This window comes from Panicum virgatum, chromosome 8K, assembly GCF_016808335.1.
Source record: "Panicum virgatum strain AP13 chromosome 8K, P.virgatum_v5, whole genome shotgun sequence".
Lineage (NCBI taxonomy): Eukaryota > Viridiplantae > Streptophyta > Magnoliopsida > Poales > Poaceae > Panicum > Panicum virgatum.
The window spans coordinates 40,387,334-40,401,523 of NC_053143.1; the positions used below are offsets into that span (position 1 = coordinate 40,387,334).

Below are 14,190 nucleotides of genomic sequence, written 5' to 3' on the forward strand. Positions count from 1 at the left end.
TTCACTGCTTTTATTATTGGCTCGATGGAGCAAAGACGATTCAAACTGCTTCTGGACATCTTGCTTCTCTGACATGCCTAACACTGTCCCCTAATAGTATCATTATTTTTAATGATATAATTACCTTCCTTCATTTGCTTTTATTATTACCTCATAAAAATTATTTATCATACAATAATACAGATTTATAATACAATAATTCTCTCATCACTCCAACAATTGCTACATATTAAATTGCCCCTTCCATTTTTCTACTATATAATTCACAATCCCAACTCCTTGCTCCCCACACTTTATACCTTCCATCCTGTCTCTGTGAATTCTTCATCTTCTCATACTCAAAACCAATGGCGCACCAACAACACTTCAAAAGGTTTTCTCTTAACGCAAATTACTATTTTTCTATCTTTGAAATGTAATCATATTTGTCCATTGCTTTCTATTTTAAATCAACCAAAATTGTATTTTTCATACCCTTATATTCACCTTTCCTTCACTATTTATTCAGTTCTCCAAACAAGATGCATGACAAATATGTCGAAGCAATCAGTAAACTCAAGGATGATACAAGCCCAAAAATGTGTGTTACTCTCACCAGCCATTCTCAAACCAAAGACATAACCAAGCACCTTCCAACTAACAACCAGATGATCATTGCTCAATACACAAAAAAGGGACAACCATACCTGCAAGCTATTTTAACTGAAGAGGAGTCCACGAGTGCAAATACAAATTAGTTACTTTTCTCCAAAATTTTATGTTATTTCCTAAATAATTTCAATTCCCTTTACATAAATATCTCCAAATGTATCGTCCGCACTTATCTATTCAATAAAACTGAATCACATTTATACAATAATTCAACTTTGTTTAAACAAATGAACCAAACCTAAACTCTTCCCCAACATCATCCAATAATAGTATTTACAAATTACACAAATCATCCCGCAGCAACGCGCGGGGAATTCACCTAGTAACTCATATGCATGGGTACAGATCTTATCAACATTGATTTGGTCTCCTAGAAACACATCGCATAGTATCTATCTGTATCACCGCCCCTGCGTCACTACAGGGACAGATCTATACACATGATAACCTAAATTAATGACCCAATATAATTATTCTGAAGTCAAATCTCCCTTAATCCATCAACCAAGGATACCAGCTCAGCCTCCATGATCCGTGTACCTGCTGTACAACGACGTGCGCACTAAAGCATGCAAGAAAGACTTGTTCTATTCGCTATGTCGACTGTCGGTGACTTGGTAATATCCTCTGCTTTACGCCCCACTAGGAACACTTCTTTAATCTCTTTGTTCAAAAAATGTTCTTTTAAATTTGTGTTAAGTCAAAGTATCTTATGTTTCGCAAAATTTATATGAAAAGGTATCAATCTTTATGAAAAATAGATATAGTACGAAAATATGTCTCATGATGAATCAAATAACACTTATTTGGTATCATAAGTATAGGTAGTTTTTCTTGGATAAAATTGGTCAAATTGAAATTGATTGACACTACTAAAAAAACATTAACCGTGACCTTTAAAAATAGCCTCAGAGGCGAGCACAACTTTTAACCGCCTCGGTTAATGCCCGGCATTAACCGAGACGGTCAACGGAGGTGGTTAAAAAAACCGCCTCGCAAAATAGATTAACCGAGGCGGTTTTCTTATTTACCGAGGCAGTCCGCCTCCAAAAAATCAGGTCCAGCCCACAACCCACTCAGCCTATCTAAATCTCTTCAGTATACATAGGGGTCTTGTAGGATTTCACTTTCACTATCACTCTCCCCTCTCAATCTCTCTCCCTCTCTCCTCACGCCCGCCTCTACGGCGCCGTCTCCGCGTCACACCCTCTCCTCCAACTTCTCCTCACCCTCTGCTCCCCCGCCGCCCTCCCTCCTTGCCTCGGTCTCGGTCCGGTGGTGGGCCTCGTGGCGGCGCGGCGGAGCAGGAGCCCCGCGCGCCCCTAGCGAGATCCACCCCGAGACAACGAGCACGAGGGCTGGTGAGCATAGGACGGCGCGCCGGGGCCGGCCAGCCTCAGTGTGCGGGGGCCGGTGAGCGCGGGGGGCGACGAGCTCCTCCCGTTCGCGGCGGTGCGTCCAAGGCTTGCGGATCCGGCGGTGACGCGTCTGAGGCCATGGATCCGGCAGCGGCACGGCCATGGTAGGCGGATCCGGCGGCGGCGTGGCCGTGCCAAGCGGATCCGGCAGTAGAAGCGGAGTTCGCGCGAGCGGGGGCTCGGGAGGGCAGTGGATGTGGCAAGCGGATCCGGCAGCAGCGTTGGGCATGGCAGGCCCATGATGGGCTTGGCGGGCTTGTCGTTTTTTTTAAATTTTTTTATTTGATTAACCGAGGTGGGCAACAAACCACCTCGGTTAATACAACATTAACCGAGGCGATGACTAATGCTTTTTGCCTACCTCGATTAAGATTTTTGTCGTAGTGTGACTTAGGGTAAAACAAAAAAGAAATACTTGCTTTGAAACAGAGGGAGTAGACTTGTTTTCAAGATTGCTACTTGCTTGTTATGTTACAACTGCTTGTTGCAGGGAAATTAACCTGAATGCTCTGTTCTTCGCTCACATTATTACCTGCTCTGTTCTGGCCCCCAACATATGCTGGGACTTCTGAATTGTAATCTCTTTTTTCTAACAATTATATTAATATCAGTAGACTGTTGCAACAACTAACCCATGTATTGTATGTGAGGACTTTTACGGTGCACAATATGACCATATACTACCATCCGAGAAGGACTCGTATATAAACATCGGACATTGAGATTTATCTATACCACTAAAACATTGATCAGTATTATGGGGTAGTATACTTATGTAGTATATATAGTATAAGGGTAATATGAGAAAGAAAATTATTGATACCCATTCATTTATATTAAAGAAAATTATTGATACCCATTCATTTATATTATATTTTTCTTTGCTTCTATTTCTCTTTCTCTTTCTTTTCAAATTCACTTTATTTCTTTTCTCGTTCACTTCTTCGCCGGCGACTCCAAGCAGAATGGCATTGCTAAATTTCATGTAGCTTCCACTAAAAAAGTAATCACCAGCATGATTTCAGAAGTTTGTACATAGGGACAGGAAAGATTTACAGATAAATAGAAGATCCTTCTCCGGTTGCTCACCCCCTCTCTCTCCGCAAATCCCTCTGTCTCCCTCCTTCCCTCTCTCTTCTTGCTGGATCCAGATCTGAGGTCTCTCTCCCCTCTCTCTCTCCGCCCCGTCTCTCCCCCCTCCCTCCCACTCTCCGGCTCGCTCCTCTGTTCTCCGGCTCACCGCCGCTGTGTACCCTCTCTCTCTCTCTCTCTCTTGCATTGAACAGCTCCTACACTAGATATGTCGATTTGAGATGCTCAGTTACCAGTTAGAACCTCTTTGCCGTGTGTACACACAGCAAAAATATAACACATGGTGGAGACATGTTTTGCCGTGTGCTTTTTTTTTGCATACAGCAAAGAAATAGTTTACCGTGTGTTTTATTTTGGCACACAACAAAGTAATAAATTTTTTTGTCTTATCACCTTAAAATTTTTTCTACTCTTCACATACAACATGTGGTACTCCATGTTAAAATTTAGTACATTTTTGTATTTATTTGTTATATTGAACTAATTAATTGCATTTCAAGCAATTTTTGAATCAAGTCTAATTTGAACCACAAGTGATTCATAGAATAAAATGAGTGAAAAATAATACTCATATTATTTAACCTAGTTTGAGGCCTTACCCATCAAATGAAAAGAAATTTCGAACATCCTGTGCGAAACACGACCATGAACGTGTGTCCGAATGAATTTAAAATTCTAAAAAAGCAAATGAAGTCTAAAAATTATGAGATTTGCCAATATCTCATGATATCATATGTGGAGGCTATGGTAAAAATTTGAGTGGATTTCGTAATTTTGTCACGTACGATGCTTATAAATGGAAACATCTGCGAAGAATCAGAGAGTTGAGAAGGATATGGTTAGGTTTGGAGTGAAAGTTACGATTGAATTTGGGTTTGACTTCGAATTTTTTCCTATAGCCAATAGACAATTTAAATTGTTTCATGTAAAATTTTGGTTATTTTTTGGAGCCATTTGATAATTTTAATTTTTTTGCAATTAAACAATATAATTTGAATTCGAGATTGAAACACATGAAATAATAGTTTTTTTCACATAGAATCATCAAACATGAATAGTTGAGTCACTTTGGCAAGGTAAAAATTGTGACAAAATTATGCAAACATAAATAGTGGAACAAATTGAATGGTACAAAAATTGAAGGTAAAAAAATTATTTCAAACACGCTTTACCGTGTGCCAGATAAAGGACACACGGCAAAGCAAGGGTTTGCCGTGTGCCAGATCAAGGCACACGGCAAACAACCATGCTTTGTCGTGATAGGGCACACGACAAAGTAAATTCAAATTTCATAAACGACCTTAGATGGAGAAACTATCAAAATGAAAGTCGTAGATCTCGAAAGTTATGAAACTTTGTAGCTGATAACTTTTTAATTTGAATTTGTTTAAGGCCTCAAACAAACAACTTACACTCAATTTAGTATAATATGTGGGGAAAGAAATAGAGTATAAACACAAGTGATTGTGTGGTGCAGTGGTAGAGAAGGTTACACGTGAGAGAGAGGTCGTGGGTTTGAATCTCAACGGCCACGTAGTGCGCAAAAAATGCCGCAACTTGCAACTTCGGCGAAGCGGGTGTGTGGCGGGCTGGTGGGGTCCTCTCCGAATTAAATCTTTTTTGTTTCCTATTTTTAAAATTAGTTTTCTGAGAACTTCTTTGCCGAGTGTTTTTTAGCACACGGCAAACTCTAAATAGCACACGGTAAAGGACCTCTTTGCCGACGCCTGTTTGTCGTGTGTCGTTTGCTTGCCGACGCCTGTTTGTCATGTGTCGTTTATCGTGTGCAACACACGGCAAAGGCTTCTGGCACACGGCAAACTGGCCGGCTCCCGTAGTGATTGACTCCAGTCGTGGGCTTCATGGCAACACATTGATGACCAAAGAAAGCGGCAAGTCGAAGCATGCCAGCTTCTAGAATCTTCAGCTTTGCAGTTCTTCGCGTTCCATAGATGACCCTTCATTTTATGTATTGGTCTTTTACACTTAGTATAGTTTAAATTTTGAGTGCGTGATTGTAATAGTTGCGGACTGATGTCTCTCTCTAGAGGGGATTGAAGCCGGAACCTTTTTCATGATGTAAAAAAACTAACATTCAATAAAAAACTCAAATGTCAGCAGCACTCGGCACGCCGGCAGCCTAACATTACTGCTCACAGACATAAATGCAATGCCAACAGACAAATCTTTTGCACGTGAACTCATGAATGTGCGCGTCCACTGCGACTACCAGGAACAATAAAGGTACATCTTATCACGGCATGAGCTGGAAGTAGATAGCCATTGAAATAGCTAAAAGTTGTCTACAAAGCCAGTAGATCTTGTGAAGTTGTGATGATTGATGAAATCATCTAGGCATCTGGCTGTCGATTATTAACATGTTGTCTACCACAAATTAAAAACAAGAAGCAATCAATGCAAGCATCCTGCTAAGTCCGAGACTTAACCTTCCACCAGACTGAGGAACGCTCAGATAAAAACTGATTCACTAGTTTACAAAATCCGTTCTGTAGATATTTCAAAAATAAAAAGTTATAATTTTTGTTGTGCTTAAATTTTGATACCTTTCCTAACAGATCGAACTAACATAAATACCTTGTCTTATGGAATAACACGATGTCTCCATTAGAAGCCGTGAATATGCATGGACAACATATCAGATGTCATGGTGGATACCCTGCAAGCTTTTAGTTATTTTCATACATTATTTTAACTCGGACACGGCCAATAGGTGTACAGTAGTGTACATATCAATTCTGGAAGAATAAACACTAATAAATAGTTAAAATAAAATATGATTTAGGAAAAAGGGGGAATATCCTTTGGTACCAGTTGTTCGTACCAAAGGGGCTTTGCATCAGCGTGGCGGCTCCTTTGGTACCGGTTGATCTTTCCTACTGGTACCAAAGGTGGCCTTAGGCACTGAGTAAAATACCCGGTGTCCTAGACCAAGACCTTCAGTCTCGGTTCCCTAGTATTGGTTGGATAATCGGGACCAAAGCCGGTTTCCAACAGCTACTAAGGGCCCATTTTCTAGAGGTGGTGTATGTACAATGAGGGTTTGTTGTTATTCATTCTGACTCCGTTTTGAATTGTAGCCTTCGCAGCCTTCAGCTCCTCGGGCCTAGCTTCCAAACCATATAAAGAAACAGTAACGTCCACAAGTGAAGAAAGGTTCTCAAGACCAACAACAATGTCACTCGATTGACCCATTGACTCCATGCTTCCAAAATCTAAGCCCAGGGTTTGAATCCTTGGCATTGCTCCTTTCGCAAACACCACTCTTGTGATGTACCCGATTCGAAAATTTCTCAGAGACGGGAATGGATAAGCACTGTTGATGACCAACTCTTCGCCTCTGTGCAAATATATGACAAGATCAGAAAGTAATGGTATGCTCCCAAGGACATGAGGTCCCTCCTCTCCCAGCGTTGATAAGCAGATTTGTAGGATGGTCAAGGCAGAGAGTGCGGACATCCATTTTGGCACTGTGTGCATGGTGATGTCACTCATATCTATTTCCTGAAGCTGTTGAGGTCCCGTAAGAATTATTTGCCTGTCACATGGGGAACAACTGAAGTCACATACTACTTCAGGACCAGTTATTTTTAGATACTTGAGACTGACCAAGCTGGATAGACACTGGAGGAAAGGCTTGACGTAGCTGTCGTCCCAGTTGTTGAACCTGAATATCACACGCCTCAGTTCAGTCAGCCCAGAGGAGTTATTCAGCATGGACGGGGACTCCATGTAGATTTCAGAAGCATCCAACTGTTGCAATAACTTGAGGTTTCCGAACCCAGGCGGCACTCTTTTCAGAGTGTCACCACGCAAGCATAACAATTTTCTTAGTAGACCAAAGGTTGATGGCAGCTCGTGTATTCCAGTACCACTTATGTCCAGCACCTGTAAAAGCTGTAGCTTCTGGATCTCTTTTGGAATCTCAGTGATAAATGTATTCCTTAGTCCCAAATACCTAAGGTGAATCAAATTGCAGATTTCCTTGAAGCACATATTGCACACTCCCCAACAGCCACTTAAACATAGTACACGTAAGAGTGGAAAGGTTGAAACGGTTCGCAAACAATGAAAGGCGTCATCAGGACACACATCAGCAATAAGTGACCTCACATTGCACAAGTTTCCAGCTGATAAGTGCTTGACATCCTCTTCATTGCTGGTTTGGATGGACAATCGATGTATCCTTTCTTGTTGACACCCGGGCTGTTGTTCATGTATTGTTGCCAGGAAACCATCCTCATTTGCCAAGCGTGTGATGAGATCAAGTACCATATCATGTACTCGACACGCAACTGCCTTGCTCTCATGGTCATAATCTGATCCTTGAATCATACTTCTGTTGATTAGCTCATTGATATAATCCTCACCTACCTCATAAAAGGATATCCCCTGTTCTTTGAGGATGAACCCTTCACCCATCCATTTGTATATCAATTCTTTTGTCCTTATCTTATAATCTTCTGGATATGAACTTAAAAACAACATGCAATTTTTAAGATGTGGAGGCAGGTCATAATAACTAATTGATAGTATTCTTCTCATATTCTCTATATCAGGACTATCTTCCAGCCCAGAACCCAGAGATTTGCACACCTTGGACCAGTGATGTATGTTTTGCATTCCCTTTTTACTGGCCAGCATACCGGCTATCGTAATGATAGCTAGAGGTACACCTCCACATTTCCATAAAATCTTTGTAGATACTTCAGTAAAATTTATTCGAAAGACATTGATCTTCTTCAGTGTCGGATATTCTGAGGTTGAATAGCTTTCTAGCTAGAGTCACCAAGGGAAAGAGGCTGTAGTTGATTGACACCACCGATATTTTCAGCAACATCAAGATTACGAGTTGTTGAAATTACGATACTTCCACATTCATTGTCAATGAAAGCACATTGGATTATCTTCCACACAGAAGTGTTCCATATGTCATCAATAACAATCAGATACCTATAAGGGTGTGCCAAAGAGACCATATATTAGTAGAAGCTTGACATTTGGTTTGTTTGTCGGAGAATGATTGAGCTATGGAATATAAAATGTATACATGTACAAGAGGTAGTCACAAAAATTTCAAGATAACTTCCAAGCATGCAAGAATATTATCATGAGATAAAAAATAGTGAAATGAGATATAACTAACAACATGTTGTAGAGAATTTTCAATATTGCGGATACTAAATGTACCTTTTGTATTCAACATTCAATTGTCCATAAAATACTATTCATATGAATTACTTCCCCACATTCATTTTCGATCCTATTCATTGTGATAGGTCTATTGGGGGAAAGTTGCCAAGAATGCACAGTCAATATAATTATATTTGAGTACAAAACAAGGTCCTTAAATCCTTAATGGCATATGTTGGAGGGAAATTTTCTTAACTATCCAACTCAGAACTCAGAATGTAGTCTGGGCATCTATACAGGTGGGAACATTAGGATCAAAAGTTCAAAACTACTGACTTGGGGAGATTGAATATTATATATGGTGCGCCCTTGTTTGTGATCTAATCTAACGGCATTACTAAAGAATTCCCCTGCGCCTGAGAGAATGTGATCAATGAAGCATCAGCTCCAATATGCTTTTTACCTCTCCTTTTTTGCGATGAAGATATGGTCCAACAGCCTTTGCCACAGGCCACTACAAAAGTGAGTCTTTGCTGAGGGACATTACAAAATCATACCTCTTTGCTGGAAGACACCACACCTATTATACTATTGAATTTAATTGGAGAGCAACATGAAATAATGAGTCTACACTTCTTGCCTTATCCCCTCCCCACGTCTCTCTCTCCCCCTCACACACGACACATCAAGGGGCCTGGGAGGCTCGCGATGCTTCCTATTTGGAGACTCAGACGGCCGCCGCCGGCCCTTCTCTTCTAGAGGTCCTCTCCATGCGCATCCCCGGCCGGAAGCAGGCCTCCTCCTCCATCAGCCCTTCCTATGCGCATCCCCGGCGGCTTCGACAGCTGGTGGCAGCCACTACTACAGAAATGGTCTTTGGTCTTTCACATTTGTCCCGACTGGTATTGGACCCGGGACTAAAGGGGTTTTCAGTCCCGGTTCCAACGCTAGGGGACGAAATGGGTCTTTAATCCCAGTTGGAGCCACCAACCGGGACCAAAGGGGCCTTTAGTCCCGGGTGGTACCACCAACCCGGACCAAAGGGTACCCCTTTGGCCCCGGTTGGTGGTTTCAACCCGGATCAAAGGGGTCTTTGGTCCCGGTTGGTGGCTCCAACCCGGACCAAAGGTGTCTTCATGTGTTAGTATAAAGGGAAAGCATTCCATCCAAGCTCACATGCGCTGTGTAGGTGGGGTGATAAAGAAGCTACGCGTGAGCCGAGATGTTTCAGGTTCGAGTCCTAGGTTGCGCAGAATATTTTTTACTTTGCCACATGACCCTTTGGTCCCGGTTATTTGACCCGGGACCAAAGATCGGGGACCTTTAGTCCCGGACTGCCAATCCCGGTTCAAAAAACAGGACTAAAGGTAGTTGCAGCCCAGGACTAAAGCCATGTTCTGCACTAGTGAGCCCTGCTCTGCCAGCAGCTCCTCCCCGCGGCCAACCCTGGCAACCAGGGAAGAAACATGGACACTCCAAGGTACCTGAGCGAGATTTTTCCGCAGGAGGAGACTCCAGGGTATTTCCGTTCAGATTCATGTGTTTTGTGACCAGTTTGAGAAGGAAATGATATTATATGAGCCATGATGTCTTTAAGCAAATGTACATAGAATTATAATGGTCTATGGCAAAGACATAATTTTGTAGGGGCTTGTGGCAAAGGCCACGATTTAACGATGTCCAAGAGAAAATTTTTCCAAAAATAAAAAACAAGCAGCCCACACCACGTCGTGACCTGCATGGCAGCGCCGCGCCGTGTAGCCCTGTTCACCAGCCGACGCGCCGCACCATGCATTTGCCTGCGCGGCCACACCGCGTGCCTGCTCGCCTGGCCCTGCATGCCCGCCAATGTGCCACCCCACACGCTCGCCCGCGATGGCCCACGTGCTTGTCAGCGTGGCCACACCTCGCGCTTTCCCGCCCAGCCCAACGCACCCGCCGCCGTGCCACACCGCCACATAGAGGAGGTGGACGCCCTCCCACCGATCCCCGGCCGCCGTTGTAGCATAGGGTCACCTGCCCACCCCCACTGCGGCTCCTGGGCGAGGGAGATTACGCGGCTGGGAGGAGCGGATGGGCTACAGGGTAGGGAGGAGCAGAGGGAAAGCAGGATCCAGGTGGAGTGGATGGGCAGCTATGGGAAGATGGCGGCGGGGGAGTGGAAGAGGGGGAGCGTGAAGCAGAGGATGTGTGGCGGGAGGAAGATGGCTGTGGGGAAGGGGAGGGAGTGGCAGGGAGAGGGAGAAGAAATAGATGGGAGAGGATAGTAAGATAGTGAAGAAAATATATTATGGTGACATTGCATCACGCTGGTGGTGATAGTCGTGTTTACAAACAGGCGGTAATGCCCTAATACGATCCAACGGTGATGGCATCTATCACCGCCAGTTCCATTTTGGACCCGGCCGTGACGAGGCATTTGGAATGTGTTGTTTTGTAGGCATTTGGAATGTGTTGTTTTAAAGGTATATGTGTACACAAATATAGAGGGCCCCTATACTACATGCTGTATACATCGAGTATATCTAAAAAAATTATAAAATATATTCTATTATGTCTCTGTATGGTATCTTTAAGTAGTTAAAACTGGAGATTTCACATCTATTCTTATTCAAAGGAAACGTTCGTTTATGGTATACTACATGACTGGATATAATCATCTCCCTGAACACTTTTACAATTCGTTATTCTTAAATTAATTGATTATTTGAAATTAAAGAATATGCTGGTCAAGTTAGAACACTAGGCTAGAAAAAGTGATGGAAAATTAGATTAAATCAATATACACATATACATAGAGATAGGCTCAAACATACCTCTTGTCTTGAAGAAAATCTCTTGCTTCATTGATAAGTCGTTGTGTGCCACAGGTTATGACATTTTTATTATTCCCTAATTGACAGAGCATGTCAATGAAAATCCTCTCTAGATTAGGATTGAGAGACACCGAAACAAAAGCTGCACAGTCAAATTGCTTTTTAAGTTTGTCATACACCACCTTAGCAAGTGTCGTCTTGCCTAATCCACCGAAACCAACAATAGAGACTTTCTTCGGCTGTTTCTTCGATGACTCATCCCACTTCATTAGCTTATCAATAAGCTCATTGCTCTTATCTTCAGTGCCAATGAGCTCTGCTACCCTTTTGTACATAGCTGAAATACGAAGGTTCTCAACAGGTACATCCGTAGGCTTGGCAGCAACATGAACCATGTACCTATCACGACGCTCGCTCACCTCCTTGATGCTTCTTTTTAGATCTTTAATCTCAGTGCCTAATTTGTGGCGGATCTTGGCCTTGGTCAAGAGATCCATGCTTCTATCGATGAAGCCCCTGAGACCATGCAACTCCTTAAGCCCACGGTCTATGCGCACCATGAAAATATCAACCTTATCCTCGACGTCATAGGACAGTTGCCTGACCTCTCTTGCCCAAAGCTTGACTTGGATGTCAGGTTGCTGATCAATAGGAGCCTCAGAGACCTTGTCGATCCAGAGCAGCCTGCATGCTCAAAAACTCTGCTTGGAGGAACATAATCTCACCCCTGACGCTCTTCTGCAGCTTGTACTCATCCGTGAGCAGGTTCCCCAGCTTGGACAGGAGGGTGCTCATCGCGCCAGTCATGATTGAATGGAAGCCATGCTAGCTCTCAGTGGTTGTTGTGGTGTGATTAGGTTCTTGGTAGGCAGTAGTGGAAGGCGATATGCGATGTGGGGAAGACGCCTTCTCTGCGTGGTTTCTCTTTAGTATGATATGGTTCCAACTAACATTCAATAAAAAAAAACTCAAATTTCAGAAGCATCTCATCGGCACGCTGGCAGCCTAACATTGTTGCTCACATACAGCCATAAATGCAATGTCAACAAACAAATCTTTTGCACGTGAACTCATGTGCGCGTCCACTACGACCACCAGAAACAATAAAGATACATCTCATCATGGCATGAGCTGGATGCAGATGGCCAATGAAATAGCTAAAAGCTGTCTACTAAGCCAGTAGATCTTGTGAAGTTGTGATTGACAAAATCACCGTAGGCATCTGGTTGTCGATTAACATGTTGTCTACCACAAAAACAACAAGAAGCAATCAATACAAGCATCCTGCTGAGTCCGAGACTTGGCCTTCCACCAGAAGAAACTTAGTCAATTGAGCAACGCTCAGATAGCAACTGATTCAGTAGTTTACAAAATCCATTTCATAGAAATTCCAAAAAAAAACAATGAACACATTATGTATAATTTTTGTTGTGCTCAAATTTTGATACTTTTCCTAACAGATCGAACTGACATAAATACCTTGTCTTATGGGATAACACGGTGTCTACATTAGAAGCCGTGAATATGGACAACATATCTGATCTCATGGTGTATACCCTGCAAGCTTGATCGACCAGTGCTCAAGTCAAAAGGATCTCATATGCAATTAATAACGATCCTCGTGTTGTGCATTGATTATCAATAAACGCATCTCTGCAGATGCATGTGAGCCAAACTTGGCTGTATGTAACTTAGTTCAGAAAAGTAATGGAAAACTCCATAAACAAACACATTGGCCATTGCAAAACCATGTTTAATATCGGGCACGTCTAGCCAACACTCGAGTGTTTTTCACCCAAAAGCATCTGAATTATATTTGTCAAGGTTTGATCTAGGATTGGAGGTTTCAGACCTTCTGTACCCAAACACTACCGCTCCATCCTCCGCTGCATCCAACTCGATTCATGATGTAGCACCTCCCAAAAGCTCTGAGGACTGTCAACTGTGCAACTCAGCTCTCATCCAAAAGAATCCATTTCCGTCACGGCGAACCGTTTCATTAGGCGCCCTCAACCTTGCCCCCATCTTCCTCCATTGTCTCCAGCTGCTCCTCTCGTCGCATGATCCACCACTAGCCACCTTCCTCCCCAGAGAGAACCGTTATGTCTAGATGCATAGTAAAATCTATATATATATATGTATAAAAGTCAAAACGACTAATAATTTAGGATAGAGGGAGCAGAAGGCCCCGATGAAAGCAGGAATAAAAAGATCACATACCAACCGACACTGTATCCCGTATATACTAACTGTAAAAAACAAAAACAAAAAAAAATACAAGAAAACAGTCAGGAACAGGAACGAAAACAAGTAAGCTATTTTCCCAACAGTTTAGTCGGATCCTGTATTTTGTCGAGAATTTCCCATATTTTTTACCCTGTTTTCCCATTTTTGCTAGCCAACAACCGTTAACAAGCAACAGCCCCGGAGTCTTGTTATATATAGTGTCTGTGTCATAGTCACTGAGATTTGGGGTCGAGGAACGAGATACGGTCCTTGTGAGAGGTTTTTACCAGCGGAGACGAAATGTCCACGGGTTTCCAGGACGGGATCGGTGTTTTCAAGTCGAGGAACTGTACCCTCGACCCCGATTTTTGCGACTAACTCTATGCCTCTTGCCGCTGTTGGCTTGGCGATATGGGACCAGCAGTCTGCAGCCAAAGGCGTTGTGCTCGCCTGTAGGCCTACTCGCCTGCTTGCTTTGTAGTTCAGCCCATTTAATGGTTCTGTGTTGGCCCACAACGATGGAGGGAGCAAGTTTGCTGCATCTAGACGTGAGCAGCGGCTTTCTTTCACGTTTTCAACTTGTATTTTCTTTCTTTTACTTGCCAATTTATTTAAGAAAAATTTGAGCTATTTACATATATCATTGTCATTTAGGAAACATTTGAAGTGGCCATTTATTGCGGCGTTCCGTTCCAAGTTCTCGATTCCCTATCGTAATCGGCATATTCCCGATTGAAATATTCTATTTCCGATATCTCATAATATCGATTAATTTATTTTTCATCCGACTTTTTTGTTCCTGTTCCCGTTCCCGACAAAAAAATATGGTTGCAGAA

At 42.7% G+C, this 14,190-nt stretch overlaps 1 pseudogene; it reads right to left on the reverse strand.

Moving 5' to 3' along the window:
- Positions 1 to 6,194: 6,194 nt before the first annotated feature.
- On the reverse strand, positions 6,195 to 12,202 carry LOC120645724 (annotated as a pseudogene).
- Between the last annotated feature and the right edge of the window lie 1,988 nt (positions 12,203 to 14,190).